General features: G+C 39.7%; 2 long non-coding RNA genes across 2 annotated transcripts in view; one reads left to right on the plus strand and one right to left on the minus strand.

The window, feature by feature from the left end:
• LOC134200896 (uncharacterized) overlaps positions 1-19,128 on the minus strand; it is a 279,918-nt gene that overhangs the window by 99,612 nt on the left and 161,178 nt on the right. The gene's annotated exons all lie outside the window — the stretch shown is intronic.
• LOC134200825 (uncharacterized) lies at positions 15,049-18,792 on the plus strand. The gene is made up of 2 exons (XR_009975885.1): positions 15,049-15,190; positions 17,932-18,792. It is a non-coding gene; the product is annotated as an uncharacterized LOC134200825 (long non-coding RNA).

A 19,128-nucleotide genomic window follows, 5' to 3' on the forward strand; every position in this document is an offset into this window, starting at 1 on the left:
ACTGTTTTCATGATTTCTGCTTTGATCAGCTCAAGAGAGCATTGGCTCTGAAGAGGCTACTAAAAGTAGGTATACCACAGTTAACATATTAGGTATAGTACTTTCTATAATATTTTTTAAGCTAACTCTTCTTAGAGTTATGGTATGGGTTACTGATTTGTGTTGTTTCACGGGGCCCGGAGAGCGCCACCTCAGGGGGCTCACCTTGTGATCGGAGGCGTTCGCGTCGAGATTGAGGCGACCGGATTACGGTACCTCGGTCTCGTACTGGACGGTCGTTGGAGCTTCCGCACTCACTTTGAGAGATTAGGTCCCCGATTGATGGCGGCCGCCGGCTCGCTGAGTCGGCTGTTGCCGAACGTCGGGGGGCCTGACGTGGTGGTGCGCCGCCTCTACACGGGGGTGGTGCGGTCGATGGCACTGTACGGGGCTCCCGTGTGGTGCCACGCCCTGACCCGCGACAACGTTGCGGCGTTGAGACGTCCGCAGCGCGCGATTGCGGTCAGGGCGGTTCGTGGATACCGCACCATCTCGTTCGAGGCGGCGTGCGTGCTAGCTGGGACGCCTCCCTGGGACCTGGAAGCGGGGGCGCTCGCTGCGGATTACGCGTGGCGATGCGATCTCCGCTCCAGGGGGGAGCCGCGTCCTGGCGCGGTGGAAGTTCGAGCGCGGAAGCTTCAATCTCGGCGTGCCGTGCTCGAGGCGTGGTCTCGCCGCCTGGCGGACCCCGCCTACGGGCGACGGACCGTCGAGGCGATCCGCCCGGTCCTCTCGGACTGGGTGAATCGCGACCGAGGACGTCTCACCTTCCGAGCGACGCAGGTGCTCACGGGACACGGCTGTTTCGGTCGCTACCTGCACCTCGTCGCCCGGAGGGAGCCGACGCCGAAGTGCCACCACTGCAGTGGCTGCAACGAGGACACGGCGGAGCACACGCTCGCGTACTGCCCCGCTTTCGCGGAGCAGCGCCGCGTCCTCGTTGCAAAAATAGGACCGGACTTGTCGCTTCCGACCGTCGTGGCTACGATGCTCGGCAGCGACGAGTCCTGGCAGGCGATGCTCGACTTCTGCGAGTCCACCATCTCGCAGAAGGAGGCGGCGGAACGGGAGAGGGAGAGCTCTTCTTCCCTCTCGGCGCCGTGCCGCCGCCGTCGGGCCGGGGGTCGGAGGAGGGCGTTTGTCCAGCTCCAGCCCCTATGAGGAGGCAGTCTCCTCCCGGTGATGGTCACGGGGCGACCTAAGGGGGTTGAAGCTGCGCCGCACGCTACCGTCACTCTAGCGCGCTGGCACCAGGAGGACGGGACGGCGCGTCGGCGGCTGCGGACTGCGATGCGGTCCGCATTTTCGTCGTCGCTGTCGTCGCCGAACATACTGTTGAAGAGCAACCCGGTCGGCGGTGTATCGCGTTCCGACCCGGCAGGCTGGTTCTGGCCCAGCGGGGTATCCCGGAACACCAGCGGCACCGCCCGGGCGGCCTGGTAGGGCCGCCGTACCGCGGAGACTGACGTCGTTGGTTGTCGACTATCGCCTCGACGACCCGTCGGTCGGGCGTCCTCGGGGTGGCGCCGCGTGTCTGGTTGTAGTGTTGACCGCGGGAACCCCCCTACTCTGAACGGGTTCTGACCCCGGACGGAGATCGGACGTCGGGTGTAAGAGTGCAGGGGAGTCGTTTAGTGGGTGGGCCCTAAAATCCTTGGGCCCGCGATCTGCTCTCAACACCTGCAGATCGTTGAGTCTCACATACCCCGCGCGCCCCCTAGGCGCGGGGACCTCGTAGGAGGTTCGGCCCCCGGCCCGAGAAAAAAAAAAAAAAAAAAAATGGGTTACTGATTTGTGATTTAAGATAGTTTCTCGTCTTAGCAGCCTGAGTTCATTGCTACTACTATATTCAGACTTGATGTTAGTTTTAATCGCGAAATGTCCTTCTCCATAGTTATATGCCAAATCCATCACAAACGGCAACATAGAAATAATTTACATAACATTTAATACGAGAACGTAATGGTGGAAGTTCGTTAAGCACTCCGTAAGTACTTTACGAATTGAATGTTCAGCCTTTTCGAGGAGCACTTTTCAACTGTTCAGATATTCCGATCGAGAACAGGGCTGTAGCAAGGCCTCTAATTAATTGACGATTAAAATCATGGTTGCAGTTTACGTCTTCGGTAATCATAAACATCTTACTTAATACATTACATTATTTTACTGGTGGTAGGACCTCTTGTGAGTCCGCTCGGGTGAAGCAGTAATGCGTTTCGGTTTGAAAGGTGGGGCAGCAGTTGTAACTATACCTTACCTATACCTTAGAACTCATATCTCAAGATGGGTGGCGGCATTTACGTTGTAAATGTCTATGGGCTGCGGTAACCACTTAACATCAGGTGGGCCGTGAGCTCGTCCGCCTATCTAGGCAATTAAAAAAATACATTCCAGGTTCGGGCGGGTGCAAAGAGCTGACCCAATGTGACTAGGGTGTTGCTCTCCATCCAAACTATTAGATCGAAGTTTCAATTGAAGAGGGACAGTGAATATTCCTCTCTCTTACCGAAACGCTTTACTACTTCCTTCCGTTATCATGCCTTATTTTTTTAAAGTTTTTGTCAGCAGAGGGCACATCTGATAGTGGGTGGTTACCACCAATTATAGACGTCAGTTACCGGGACAGAGTTAAACCGGTGCCTATCGCACAGCGCTCGACCAATACTGTGCAAGGGAGATCATTCCAAAGACGTGTGGTAGGTACGTGGCAGAAAGTCACGTTAGTAATGAAGGATTAAAATTGTTGTTGACTGGTTATGCACAAACCATTACTTTGCTGCGTTCAAATTCCTGGTGATAGGGCTTATTGTCAGACCGAAATCTTTGTTATTTCTTCTTTTTTATTAGCTTTCTTATCCTTGCCACGACTTAGTCCTTGATTCTATGATCGTTTGAGGTTAGTTGTTTAGTAGACATTGACCTCATATCTCAAGGCGAGTGACGGTATTCATAACGGGATATGGCTTTCATAATCACTAAGGATTATAAGCTCATATGTCCACCTGGAAGAATTAGATAAAAGTACCAATTGTCGTTATTATTAAGTATAGCTAAGGGCTTACTGTGCGCTGGATACGGATATAATCCATGATGGTTTGCAGCTATTTGTAGTTGTTGCAAAAAGCTACTTAAGCTACCTATGGTTCTTTATAAATGCTTTCGTTTCAGTTTGTAAGAGGACTGTACTAAATAAATAGCTAAGCTAAGCATAGTATTGGATAATCCACATCAAAAACTGACAGTGACAAATATCCGTTTGTCACCATGAAAAATAAATTGGTATACGTAATCCTAGGAGCCTGCACACGATTCTGCAAAGTCACAATATCCTTAATTCATCTAAAAGACATCTCTGTCATAACAGAGCGTCAATAATTCATTAGGAGGCGTATCGCGGGTCGTTGCCGGCCGAAATCGATATTAACTCCCAAATTGCTTTCCGATGTGTCGAGTGGAACCCTTTTTAGGATGTTTCGGTAATATCGATTTTATGTAAGTGACTAAACGAGCTCGCGGTTACCTTGTGAGCTCCTAGAGTCGACTGGTCTATGGAGTACGTAATTAAATTTCTGGTCTTGGTACTTGAACCGCAAAATTAATAGGGTTTTGATTTTTGTGATTTTCGGTCTGTGGACGAAGCACAGACAATATGATTGTCGTTGTCAAACTTGAAATATAATGTGGAAGTCTTATTGATTTGTTAATAGATGCTGTGCCACCCCCAAAGTATATGCATAATGTTTTAAGTGTATATTAAGCATGAGCACAACCACGAAGCGTGTGTAGTTTATTACGAAACAGGGTCTGATCGCGCTGCGGCGAAAATTATCGTTATCCAGGGTATAAGGTCATAGTTCAGAGAGTATACCGGTTGTGGCCCACATCGCAACTGGACGGCCTTGTTCGGGCCAGGACAAAAGCGATTTTATTCGGTTTTAAAATTCTTCTACTCGTATCTAATTATTTTCCTTTCATTCGACAAAAAGCGGGGTAAGTGGTGTTTGACCTAACAATAAAATTGATCGGAAATAAAATTATATTATGTACGGTAGTTTTTTTTTATTGCTTAGATGGGACGACGAGCTCACAGCCCACTTGGTGTTAAGTGGTTACTGGAGCCCATAAACATCTACAACCTAAATGCGCCACCCATCTTGAGATATAAGTTGGTCTCAGTATAGTTACAACGGCTACCCTACCCTTCAAACCGAAACGCATTACTGCTTCACGGCAGAAATAGGCAGGGCGGTGGTACCTACCCGTGCGGACTCACAAGAGGTCCTGCCACCAGTAAATCTTATGTACAATCAGTATTTTTTTAGTGTAGCAGCTATGACTTTAAAGCAAGTTCAATTGAAAAAAGAAAAGCTGTGTTACTTACCAATATATATTGAAGGGTTAAAGGCTGTTTGGATTAAGGGACATTTCGCAAAATCCACGACATTTATCATTGCAATCAAAGGTGCATTTTATTTGATATTTAATTGATCTTCAATTAAATTTACCCCATTGAAATAGCTGAAACTGCTTTTTGGTCATGATATTTTTTCCAAATTTTATACTTTAAATAGCTCTGCTGTAACGTTGCAAAATTGTCACTTAAACAGAATAACCTTTCATCCGTCGATATAAGCTGCTGTTACTATCTTCACAGTTCCCTTTTGGCTTTCAGTATCGTGCCGTCAAAACTCTCTGGGTAACCGATGACCGCGAATCGCTTCGCTCCAGCGCTCGCTCGTTTTAAAGCTTGTGAATTATATTTGATTTGATAAAGTCTCATATCACGCGAGCGTCAAATAAAATTTCGGTCGGCTACAGCCCTGGGGAGGGTATATTTAGGTTATTAGGCGTAACAGTCGCGCCTAGTCTGTCGGTTTTCGCAAAAACAACACATTCTACTCATTGTTCTGAGTGTAAATCGTTCTCTACAAAAATATATTAATAAATACCTGGTGTTAAGTGGTTACTGGAGCCCATAGACGGCTACAACGTAAATGAGCCACCCAATCTTGAGATATAAGTTTTAAGGTCTCAAGTATAGTTACAACGGCTACCCCATCCTTCAAACCTAAACGAATTACTGCTTCACGGCAGAAATAGGGTGGTGCAGGGCAGGCAGGGTAGGGCAGGGTGGTGGTACCTACCCGTGCAGACTCACAAGAGGTCCTATCAGTAAGGTGGTAGGACCTCTTGTAGTAGGCCTCCCCGAGCCTCTTCAAAACGATCGGTCCTGCTCTGGTTGCATCCAGCAGATCCCCGTGAATCGAGGTCATCGCTTTACTTTGTGGGTCTTAGAAGTCTATATTAGATCGTTCGGGTTTTAACTTGGACCAGCCGTTGAACACTTTAATACTACTGCAGAAGCAATATACACAGCTTACAGTGCAAGGCTTTACGTAATGCTATCCGTCGTAGTTTTGTCACGTTGCGATACACTAGACTCGTGTCTAAAGACGAGCGCGAACAAAACTGTTCTTACCCAGAAAGTACCTACAGGACGATGATTATATTTTGAGTAATGAATGCATACAATTCAGAAATATTTGGGCATTCCAATCCGAAGTAATTACGATACAATCTTTGGCTTCATATTTCAGTTAATCTCGGGTTTTTATTGTCACTAGTGGTCTAGTATATGGAAAATATTCCCCTCATTATTGTTGAGGGATCGTGTTATATAATCAAGAAGCTGTGTGTGGCTAGATATGTAGGGGAGATCCTTTTAAATTAATGGACTAAAGAATGCCTCCTAACAATTACACCTATATACAAACACTAAGTACGTAATTTAATTTTTAATAAAGTCAACATTAGTATGGTGCGCATCCCCGTTACGACGTAGCCCCGTAGCGCCCTCGTAGCTTGTAGCCGCTCAGGTTGCTACGAGCATAATTAATCATGTATGAACCTTCATACGCGGTAAAATATTACATGTTATTAATTACACGGCTATGTCATTTTCTTTAAGTGTCCTTCCTATGTGTTGTTGTTTATCGTCTTGTGGCGACTGACAGAAATCCGTTCAGACGTAATAACTTTTTGTGAAACATTTTTTTTGTTGTCCTTGTAGGTAGACGATCGTACGGCCCACCTGATGGTGAGTGGTTACGGTCGATGCGTCGTGCGATGGTGAAAACGAGGTGATGGGATCATCTCAAGCAATTTCTCTTTCCTTAATATTTTATTTATCATTATGCCACATGCATTTCCTGTCGTAAACTATTATTTAATGCATATATTTCATTTATCCCTGAAAAAAAAATGATATCAATGCTTCATATCTGCCAGCCTTCCCGCTATGGCTCTTTTTTATTAGCACACATAGCATGGCGGATAATATTGTAGGTCCTATTGTACCAAGTCCATGAATGTACGTGGTGAATTCTTGTTGAGCTTTTCTTGACTGTAAATCTTTTGAATTGATGGGCAAGTGCCATGTCAATGTCCGGGAAGGAAGTCGGAATCTAAATTATTACGTTACTGTCTCCTGAAGTCTACCCATTATCTGCCGTAAAACTGTCACCCTAATTCGAAGAGGGAACGAACGTTCTAGAACGTTCGGAGTTAGGCCTAATGCTTAAAGGTCCAAAACAGATGAATCGTGAAGCATTCCGCACATTTTACTCTTGTAACACATTATTAAAATATTATACAAATTGAGGTATTAATTATTTTTATAAAACCTACAATACTTAGTGTGTTTCTTCTAAAGTTCACTCCAGAGGTAATCCGGTGTATGATTGAATGAAATGTTCTGTAATCTATAGAACCTGTAAAAAAACATTAATTTACTATTACTATTATTCTTTTTTTTTGGTGGCTGGACCTCTTGTGAGTCCGCACGGGTACGTACCATTGCCCTGCCTATTTCTGCCGTGAAGCAGTAATGCGTTTCGGTTTGAGGGCAGGGCAAGCGTGGTACTATACTGAGACCTTAAAAATCATATCTCAAGGTAGGTGGCGAAATTTACGTTGTAGATGTCTATGGGCTCCGGTAACCACTTAGCATAAGGTGGGCCGTGAGCTCGTTCACCCATCTAAGCAATAAAGAAACATAGAATTTATTTCCTTGCCAATTTTTATTGATACTACAACGAACCGACGTTGAATATTTGATAAAAATGCACACATATTTGAACAAATCTAAAATAAACACAATAAAATACGTCCAGATATTTGGTCAGAACGTAATTTTTAAAGCAAACTTTTCTGGAGCACTACCGTGAAATGTTGCAGTCCAACAGAGAACAATGATCACTTGGCAAGATAACTTTATTTGAAAATTTGTTACATAGTAAATTCCTGAATTGTTTTTCTGTGTATGTCGAACTTATCATAACATTTAACAGCATAGACGTATATCAGCTTCAGTAGCCACTTAATATCAGATGGACTGCGAGTATGACCGTAGTAAAATAGTCTTACTAAAGTTAGAATAGCCGAAAACAATGCACATTTTTACACCTTTGCTGACTTCAATTTGTTTATTAATTGTATTTTACATATTTTATATGTTTTATTTTGCTTAATTTGTGCTGAGCTATTTGTTCTTTCATATGACGTAACTGTCTTTAGATGTGGGGCAATTACTCTAGTTTTATAGGAAACGTTAATTGTGTGCGTGAGCTACACCTACTCACACATTTAAAATCGTCAGTATCAAATCGATTACAATTTTACAGGAGAGCCATTTCAAATTTTAAATTTGGAAAAAATATAATAACAAAAAAACTTTTTCGGCTCTTTCAATGGAGTGAGCTTAATTGAAGCTCATATAAAAACATCGAACTGTTGATGCTAATACCAATTGATATGTTATGTGATAGGTATCATTACAGACACCAGAACGCAAGTCTTCTTCGCATTAATATTAAATATGTCCGTGGTTCGTATTTAATAATAACTAGATGATGACCGAGCTTTGCTCGGTTTTTTTTTGATAACGCCATCTTTTTGTATCTTTAAAGCGATTAGTTGCCCTCAATTAAGAAAAATAGTATTATTATTATTCGCCAATAGATGTCGGGAAGAGTGAAGAGTATTGAAAACACGAATAAAACAACATTTTCTGAAAATAAATCGTAGCTAGATCGATTTATCGCCCCCGAAATCCCCTGTATACTAAATTTTATGAAAATCGTTGGAGCCGTTTCCCAGATTCAGATTATATAATAATATATATTAATATACAAGAATTGCTCGTTTAAAGGTATAAGATAGTAATGGGTTTATAAACAGCGTAAATTAACGGGGTCTTACTTTGATAATTACTTAACTCGATCCCAGTTTTTTTTTTTTTATTCCTTAGATGGATGGACGAGCTCACAGCCCACCTGGTGTTAAGTGGTTACTGGAACCCATAGACATCTACAGGTCCTACCACCAGTAATTACGCAAATTATAATTTTGCGGGTTTCACTTTTATTACACGATGTTATTCCTTCACCGTGGAAGTCAATCGTAAACATTTGTTGAGTACGTATTTCATTAGAAAAATTGGTACCCGCCTGCGGGATTCGAACACCGGTGCATCGCTTCAACACGAATGCACCGGACGTATTATCTTTTAGGCCACGACGACTTCACTTATAGGAATAGGAATCCTATGACCGGGTAGGAATATGTAGTCATTATTTCATTGCAATAAAGATTGATCTCCTTTCGCAAAGAGGACATCTGGATTAATGTTAATGATTCGATATGGATTACGTTACTTAATAAAACGGAATATTATTAACCACAGTAGCACAACATACCCGCATTAGAATTTCTCTAAATAAAAACGATTGTGTGGTAGAGATTTAAGCAATAAGACCGCTGTTGCCTGTTTTTTAATGTTAATTGTGTAGTGTAACTATGTAGTTATTTTGAAATTATATTAGATTTAGAATTATTATATTTAGAAATTATATTGATTTTTAATATTGTCTGTTTTTTGTGACAAACATTATTTGTATATAGTCAGCAATGACGCACCGTGCGCAAGCGTTACGGGTGGCCCCCGCGCGGGCGCACTTCACCAGCAGTCCGTAACCTGTCTTGGCGTCGGATACTTGTATTATTTTACCAGCTAACCAGCTTCGCAGTGCTTGCGCATAGTCTTGCTTACGTTTAAGTTTAGCTTATAGTTGAAGTTTGTATATTTGTTTCCTCTTCCCCTTCTTTGTGTTTGTGCTTTAATGTAATATAAGACAATAAACTGAAAGTGTTTTTTAAAACTGTGCGGGTGGTTTAATTTGACTAACACTTCAATTGTGTTTTGGTGTGTAATAAAGTACACTCTTTATCTCTATAGAACAGGCTATTTTGTAAAAGTCCTTATTATTGAGTACGTCAGTAACCGGAGGGTGAGGAGTTGGCCGCCTGCCCCGCCGCCCTGTCTGGGCACACAGACAGCTACACAATTAAAATAACAAGTACTCCACGAATAATGAGATATCCAACTTTGTTCTTTGTCATTACATAATATCTTGTAGAGAGAATAGGTGCTTGAACTTGGTAGGATTTTGTAATCACCAGAAAATAAGGGATTGCGTATTTTGTATTTACTAAAACTGGTACTCTAACCGGGGAAAAACGTCCTAAGACTATATTTAGTATGATGGCTATACAGTGTCTAATGTATAGTCTACGTGATCACGGTTATTATTATTATTTATTTTTATCAATAAAAAAATCATAATAAAAAATGTATTCCCGAATAATTATTTCCTTTATACCTCGAATAGAACTTAAAATTAATATTTTTATAATAAGGAACTTCGTTTCTATCCGGTGTCCCACGACACCACACATCTTTTTTGTTTTTTGGGATAGGGTCGAATTTCCTACAAATTTCCGGATTTCCTAGGAGTGAGATTTGTGATATTGTTATGAAGTAACACTGATAAAGTCATACACTAAACGACATCCTAGAACTAACGTCAGAATATCCAAGTTCATCCGGGGTAGAACCCGAGGAAGGTAGGAGGGGCAGCCCCGGATAACACTAACCTTACACGCACGCTTCCCTCCTAAACCCATGAGCAAAGGATAGCATTTTTTTGTAGTTCCAATATAGTTTCTAAGTTAAACTGTACGAACACAATACTGTTGTTAATTATTATTTAGCCATAATCACTGACCTATAGGCCTATGTCCAGCAGTGGGCAGATAAAGGCTGATGATGATGATGATGATGATGACTTACCTATATTAAATTTTATTTTTTGTTTTTGACACTCAGAAAAGAATGGACTGTTTTTATACAATATTTTCTTTAAGCTACAATACTTCGAACGCTAAAGCTTGGCAATAGTTGCTAAACAAATAGTAAGGGAATCGGTTAGCCTACATAGTAGAAAATGGTATCCATATATATATTCTTTTTTATTACTTAGATGGGTGGACTAGCTCACAGATCACCTGGTGTTAAGTGGTTACTGGAGCCCATAGATATCTACAACGTAAATGCGCCACCCACCTTGAGATATAAGTTCTAAGGTCTCAGAACGGCCGTCTGGTGTAGTGGTAAGTGACATGGTCACTACACAAGGGGGTCGCGGGTTCGAATCCCGCCAAGGGAAGATATTGATATGAAAAATATAAAATGTCTTTTCCAGGGTTATGGATGTATATTAAATATATGTATGTGTATAATAAAAATCTTACATTTATTTCCGTTATCTGATACCTGTAACACAAGTTCTTTACGAACTTACCACGGGACCAGTTAACGAGGCGTGACTGTTAGTAAATATTTATTTAATTTATTTATTTAATAGTATAGTTACAACGGCTGCCCCACCCTTCAAACCGAAACTCATTACTGCTTCACGACAGAAATAGGCAGGGTGGTGGTACCTACCCGCGCGGACTCACAAGAGCTCCTACCCCCAGTAAATAATAGACTATATACGGTTAGATTGTGAGATTGGAGTGGCAATGGGCAGGGAATTGCTGGTTTAACGGATGGCCGCTGAGGCTAAAAAGTTCTCGAGTGGCAGTTGCGCACCGGAAAGCCTAGGGGGAGTAGGCCAAGGTGGATCGACGACCTACTAAAACTTTCGAGAAAGTTCTGGATACGGGTTACGAAGAACAGATCATTGTGGCGAACCTTGATGAACCTATGTCCAGCAGCGCACTTCGGATGATGGTGATGATGACGGTTAGTGGCCCAGAAGTGAACATCAGATAATGGTACAGTACGGGACCGTATTAAAAATGCTATGCACCCATGCAGGTCAAGAAAATAAAAGGCATGAAAGAAAGTTTATGTACTTATTCGAGAGCTAGAAGTTTCCATCTCGCAGGATTATGCCCGCTGAAGTAAAAAACGCTTTGATCCTAAGCCCTCGGGTCATATCAACATCCGAGATGTGTTTAGACAAGTTTGATGTTCACTTGTGCGAGAAAAAAAACTATCTATTTGAGTTTGACAGTTTTGCTGCGTGTTTTTGGATAATAGATAAGTTTAGGGAATTTGAGGAAATATGGTATATTCTTTTTCTCTACTTATTGGCTGTTTGCTTAAGGGACTATTCTAGCTACGCCCAGATGTGGTGGATTTAATTCAAAGCTACGTTTGGTCTATTACTAACTAGATTTTTTTAGGTATTTTTTGGGTAATTCATTGTTTTTATGTATTGTGTTGCTTATATGGGTCAATGCGCTCACGGCTCTACTTTTGTTGACTGGTTATCGGAGCTCATGGAAATCGCAATGTAAATGTCAATCATCTTGAGACGTGAGGTCGAAACTCAGTTGTTTTGAAGAGCAACAGTCCCGGCCTGCAAACCAGAACTTACTGGTCCCGATAAATAAACATAGAATTAGTATAAAACGCGTTAAATTAATAAATTTAAAACGCATTACTGCTTTTGCATTAATTTTGCTGATTGCTGATACCTACCCGCGCGGGCTCACAAGACGCCTTTTTTTCCCTACCTATGTTGATAGCCTTGAGAGGCTATTTCAGCTTCGCCCTAACATGTAGGTGAGCTCACGGGGTTCAAACCGAAGTGTTGCTAACACTGGCCCTAGCAAGAGCAGTGCTTCGCAGAATCTACCACCGGATCGGAAACGCGACCCACTGGACGACGAGGATGGTGACCGGTGCTCGTGGTACCTAATAGCACCGTTAATGGTAAGGGAGGTTCCGTAATGACGTGCTTTGAGCTATGACGCCTTACTGACAGTACATTACTCCATTCATCCTACATCATCCTTAAGTGACATGCATTTTCTCAGAACAAGATTATATTTACTTGTGTGTTGTACAAAAGCCTGTATTCGAATATCAGAGTGGATATCGGGTGTCTTTGTAGTGGTGCTACTAAGGTTTCTCATTGCGAGTATATGTTTATAATTTTTTTATTGATTAGATGGCCGAACGACATATCACGGCCCACCTGGTGTAGTTACCGGAGAGCATATCCATCAGCAACGTAAATGCCGCTAATGACATCGATGAATTAGTTCTAAGTCTCGCTTTTTACAATACAACGGCTCCTCCACTTTTCAAATTGAAAACGCATTACTATTTCACTGTAGAATTAAACACCATCCTGTCTAAATCTGCATACTCATCCGTGCGGGCACATAAGACAAGTGGTATATATTTTATTTAGCAATCAATGGATCAGACATTGCCTTTTTCTCATATAGTTACTTTGATTTTTATAAGTAAGCCTTATTAGAAATTAAATCAAATATATCCCCGTAAAACGTGATGATTATCTTTATGCCTTTTTTATTATTTAATATTCTATTTAGGAGCAGACGGCTTCTGGTGTCCCACTTTAAGTAAAGCCTGAGAGATTATAGCTTGAAAGACGTCGAACACTTTAAGTCGTAGTATCAGAGTCTAAATTGCATTGAGTCATTTCACACCTGAACTTCTGGGCTTAGAAGCGCTTAACCGTTTCCGTGTTAACAGATTTCAAAACTGTAATGCACGGAATATGTTTTTGTCATACGACTTGTAGAACAACCGTGGACCTCGCGAAGCCAACTTAAAACATTGCTTTGATCCCTTGAAGACAATTCGCGAGTGGTGTTTTGGCTAAGTGCAAACATCTATGTTCTAACTACTAACTTCTCTCCATTTTCGCGTTTGTAGCAGTAACAGTTAAGTAAATTGGCAATTGAGACTTCATTTATATCCACGTTTAATTAAATTTCAGCTTGAATTGTTATTAGAATGTACTGAAATTCCCTTGAATTACATAGATCTGTTTCAAAGCTATTTCTGGGTGTGAATGTAATAAATTTGTCTGTCTGTCGGCTTACGTATTGGTCTGTGTTGAAAGTCAATGAAATTGTAAATGGAACCGGATTTTTTATATACCTACTATAATGTTCTTGCATTAGCCAGTATCTTGGCTGTATCTTTGCATTAGTGAGCGTCAATGACTACTTATTATCAGATAGTACGGCTTCAGAATCTCTATTTCCAATTTATCTTTTATGACTCGGTAGCGCAATTGTTAGCAACGCAAATTGTTAGGTCGAGTGTCGTGGTTTCGAGTTTTTACTTTGGGAAAACATTCGTGTGATATGTATAACAATCTTTTTCTTTTTCCCCACCTTATCCCACTAGGTGGGGTCGGCACAGCTAATTTTTCTCTTCCATTCTCTTCTATCAGCCGTCATCTCAACACTCACTCCTCTCTCTCTCATATCATCATTCACAAACTCCATCCATGTCTTCTTCGGTCGACCTCTTCCCCCTTTACCTTGCATTACTATTTTCATACATCTCCTAATCACATGCATCTTCTCTCTACGCATCACATGTCCACACCACGCTAACCGTTCGCTCTTTAATTTGTAGATTACCGGGGCTACTTTCACACTTTCTCTCCTCCATATAAATTTTACAGTAGTGTTAATAATAATGTTAAATACACAAACGATTCTCTGGTTCTCATAATACAGTAAATACTTATGCGTTTTTTTTAAATTCTGGAATAAGGGGCTAGAGATGTGGGATTAAAGCCAACTACAACTGGATTGAGAGATACAGACTTTTGAGAAAGGCTGGGGCAAGTTGAGGCTTTTCGCGATCAGAGTATATTTTCCCGCCACCCTGCCCCCAAGAGAGTCTGAATTTGTCACCAGATGATCGTGTGTGATTTGTTCGTGATTATTTCTCAATTACGAAGGTATAATTGAATTTTCAAGCTCGTTTCTCGATTGGCTACAGTCACGTTGTTTTATTTACGTCTTCTGAATCTGAAGATCCGTTTTCCTTAGTTATTTCATGTATAATAAATGTGTTTTTATTACGTTGTATTATTCAAAGGGTATGATCCTAAAACAATAAAAGTCTTTTCATGTATAAGCCTAGAATCATAAACATTCAAAACAAAATTTGATGTTTTTTTTTGAAATTCCGGATTTTTTTTGTGTAATATTTTTAGGGTAGACTCATGTTGATCTAGCGTTAAGTTCAACATGATTGCTATTGCTCCGTTGCACTTTGATTGTGTTCAAGTCTTGAGTCCTGAATTTATTTATAAATTAAGTATTAAACAAAGGTGGATGATGGGTGAGGTCATATTACGTTGTCAGCAAAAAGGATTTCCATCGCGGATAGTGCCACAGACTGTGTATACATTGGATGTCTGTCATCTGTCAAGTAAAGTCGCCATCAGACTTTTTGGCGGGAACGCAAGGTGTCAATTGTTTGTTGTCAACTTTTGGTTTTTTTTATCTTTAAAAGTGAAGAAGGGTGGTAAATTGAACATAATCGATGATTCTTGTGTTCCTTCTAAAAGCCCAAAATCTAAGTAAATTCACACAATTTTATTGAGAAGTTAGTTCATTCCATTTCATTCTTTAATATTTCACCTCATTTAATTCGATTCCGTTTATTTTCATTTTATAAAAAAATCGTTCCTTTCAATTTTAGTTTTCATACAACAGAGTAGGTATTTCCTTTAGCATTGTCTGTAGAGTATGTAAATAAATAATAAAAAAAAAGCAGTCACGGCTAACTTTGACATAAGATTAACGTTTCTATTTTATTTGTATCATGATTCCCGTAAGAAACATTGTTCCGCTGAAGAAATTAGCAGGTGGAATCTTGCGTGACGCCAACAAAAGTGATGACGCATTTTTTATTATTAAGCGACTTCCTTTCATTCATCCTGAGTTCAATCACGAACACGTATGTAAATATTAAAAATAAAGTGTTTTTATTTTTAGCTACCTATGCTGATAGCCTTGAGAGGCTATATCAGCGTAACCTTAACTAGTAGGTGAGCTCACGGGGCTCAAACCTGACGAAGTTGCTAACACGAACCCTAGCAAAAGCCGTGCTTCGCAGAATCTACGCGACGCACTGAGAAGATCCGGCGAGAAATTCAGTGGGCTGTGTCTGAGGGTTTTTAAAAAAAGAGTTGGTCAGGATATATAGCCGATAGCATTGACACTAACAATACCTAGTTAAAAATTAGATAAGGTTAATCATTCAGATAAACCCATAGACTTTGTGACTCTATGCATAGTTAATTCTTGATATACAACGAACTAAAAAGAGTTTACGACGAACTAAAACCTTTTAATAGGGTATTTTGTTTTTCCTAACGAAGCTTGAGCCTCAGTTGTGAGCAGTTAATTGTATTTTTGCATCGTGCTAATGGATTGAGCCCGGGCGTGTTTGTATAGGTAAACTAATAAAGGGTTAGTGTATTAATATGTATAAAAGACCTATAAACTTATAGTTGTACTTTTTGTTACAATTTCAAGTAATACTCCTGTGTTGTTCTGTAAAAACAAAGTATTTTTTTTGTTTCAATTACATATTAAACTATTATTACTACCGTAGCCTGTATAACAATGGAACGACATTTAAAGTTATTTTTAACTGACTTCAAAAAAGGAGGAGGTTCTCAATTCGACTGTATGTTTTTTTTTTATGTTTGTTACCTCATAGCTTTTGACTGGGTGAATCGATTTTGATGATTCTTTTTTTATTAGAAAGCTGATACTTCCCCGTGTGGTCCCAATTTAGTCCAGTTCTGATAATGTTATCCATGAGAAAACCATATAAGTCTTAAATTTGCATTTATAACTCAATAACTCAATGTCACGCCAACCGATTTCGATGATTATTGTTTTTAGTGTGTATTAATTTGTTTTGGAATAAATTTTTTTCTATTTAAAGTCGGTTTTTGTTAAAGCATGTCTGTCTATTTACCATTAATTTTAGGTAAATTTGTTAAAAATTCTACTAAGAAATTAATTTTGTAAATAAATATTTTTTTCATCTCTGTTACCGTTCGCTTTTTGACATTGACATTCTATGTGAATTCGAAACCCAAGCGTGAACATTAAGAGTGTTTTCAATAAAATCTAGATTCAATTTTGTGACCTATAAGGGTTAATTCAACCGTCGTATACCCAATACCTCACACTCCATATACACATACAAAAATGTCGTAGATATACTTTTTGTTTGTAAATTCGTTCTCGTTAATTTCCAGATTATAGTTTTGTAGCATGTTAAAAATTATTTGTTACGTAATATTATTATTATTACATTTACATTATTACATTATACAAATAGATTTAAATTTTAATAAATAATTGTATGTTGAACGGATAAACGATCCGAATTTTTATATAGTGACTGCAAATACAAAATTAATGTACATCTAGACACACTTGGTGTCGGTCCTCGCCAAGTCAGTCAGCTGGTCGATTTAATGCGAGACGCTTGCGCTTTTTGAATGACTTTGGCTTACGGTGGTAATTATAAAATACTTATAAGTTTGTAATAGCATAAAATATACTGTCGCTTCATGTTAATCTTTCTCATCATCATCATCATCATCATCAACAGCCCACAGTCGTCCACTGCTGGACATAGGCCTCTCCCAATCTACACCACTGAGCCCGGTCTGCGGCTCTCCTCATCCACTTCTTGCCGGCCACCGTGCGGAGGTCATCGCACCATCTAGCCAGGGGGCGTCCCACGTTACGTCTTCCGCTGCGCGGTCTCCATCTTTCTCATATCTCCACTCTTTTCTCCTTCTTTGTGTTTGTGCTTTCTTTTGATAAATAAACGGATAGTGTTTTAAGCTGTGCGGGTGGTTTAATTTTACAACACTTCAATTTTATTTACACATTAAGATGCTACATAAATACCTATATGGTTTTTTTAATTTGATTTTTTAACAAACTGTGGCGGGTAGCCATCATTCAACGCAAGATAATTGACAGATGCCTGAATCTCGCTTACGACATTTTCAAGATAAAGCGCATATATACAAGTTCCGAATAACAACATTTGGACCGTCGGTCTACCGAGCAATACCGCCCGCTCGGTGGAAGATCTTCCCCTCGTCGTTAAGCCTCCCCAAAAAACAATTAAAGAAGTGATCAAGTCTAGTTTTGTTACATTCGTTTACAAAAGACAAAATTCATTTTTTAAACTAAAAATAGGCACTTACAATGCCTATAAATGTCATATTGAGGTAGATTGTTTTTCTGTGGATGGTCAGACGAGTCAAAGATCTGTGATTAAGATGTTACAGGATCACGATTTCCCGCACCTTAGGACTCTAGGTTGAAATCGGAACTGCAGTGTGGTATCATCAGGGTTGGATTTTGATACGTTTATTCCAATTTTAAGATACGTCTGAAACAGCGAGCCAAGCTGAGTCTTAGATATTATTTTAGGCCAAGCATCATAGTCTAGTTCTGCCAGTTCAGCGCTTTAACTAATGATTTTCTCTCGTCCCTACAGATAGATTTATGCCCAACCTTCTGAAGCGCCTGTAGATATTTCACTTCAGCGACTCTGTATGGTATTTTATGCGGAACATTAGGCAAGCCGGAGGCTCTCAAACTTTGTGCGGGATTCTCGAAGAATTCTATTCGCAATTTATATATTATTCTTTTCAGATTCTTAAAAGGAAACACGGACTTTATTTGGTCTAATTTAAATATTTACAGACAAGAGCTTTGAGAACGCAACGAGAGCCATTTTACACTTAACGTTACGCTGTGATAATATTATTGAATTATTATAACTGTTTTAAGAATTGAGAAAATTCAAAAAATACGAAAACAAAAAGATATCGTCATAAATGTCTAATATAAGCTTAATGAATCCTTGCATGTTATTTGTCTTGAATCGCTAAACTATAAACTTTTTTGAAGTGAAACTTCTTTATCGGCGTTGGAAAAAAATTTACCGTCACATTTTTCGGTTACGCGTCACATTTTTCCGTTACGCGCCATCTTTTTTGTATTCATGTCTATGATAATAAAATCCTTTTGTTTAAACTTTATCTAATTTAACTTTATTTAACCAATTTCTAGAAAGTTGCATGTAGATCATTTTTCGAAAAATAAGGCCATAAAAAAGTTTCACTTCTTACGTGTGTACACTAGTACACGCACACATTTTTTTTTTGTATTCATGTCTATGATAATAAAATCCTTTTGTTTAAACTTTATCTAATTTAACTTTATTTAACCAATTTCTAGAAAGTTGCATGTAGATCATTTTTCGAAAAATAAGGCCATAAAGAAGTTTCACTTCTTACGTGTGTACACTAGTACACGCACACATTTTTTTCATATTTCAGTTACCATAAGCCATTAATTACAAAAATATATAATGACAATGACAATGATAGTAATAATTCTATTACAATTAATGAAATGCTGTAATAATCTTAGTAGCAAAAAGGTAAAGTGAAATAATTGTATTATTTGTATTCATGTCTATGATAATAAAATCCTTTTGTTTAAACTTTATCTAATTTAACTTTATTTAACCAATTTCTAGAAAGTTGCATGTAGATCATTTTTCGAAAAATAAGGCCATAAACAAGTTTCACTTCTTACGTGTGTACACTAGTACACGCACACATTTTTTTTTTATTGCTAGGGTGGGTGGACGAGCTCACAGCCCACCTGGTGTTAAGCGGTTATTGCAGCCCATAGACATCTACGACGTAAATGCGCCACCCACCTTGAGATATAAGTTCTAAGGTCTCAAGTATAGTTATATAGTTATAGAGCTTAGAAGCACTAAGCAGTGAGAGTACATTGTGGTTAGAGTAACAGCGAAACGAAAACTTTTCCCTTGAA

Source organism: Bombyx mori, chromosome 21 (genome assembly GCF_030269925.1).
Source record: "Bombyx mori chromosome 21, ASM3026992v2".
NCBI lineage: Eukaryota > Metazoa > Arthropoda > Insecta > Lepidoptera > Bombycidae > Bombyx > Bombyx mori.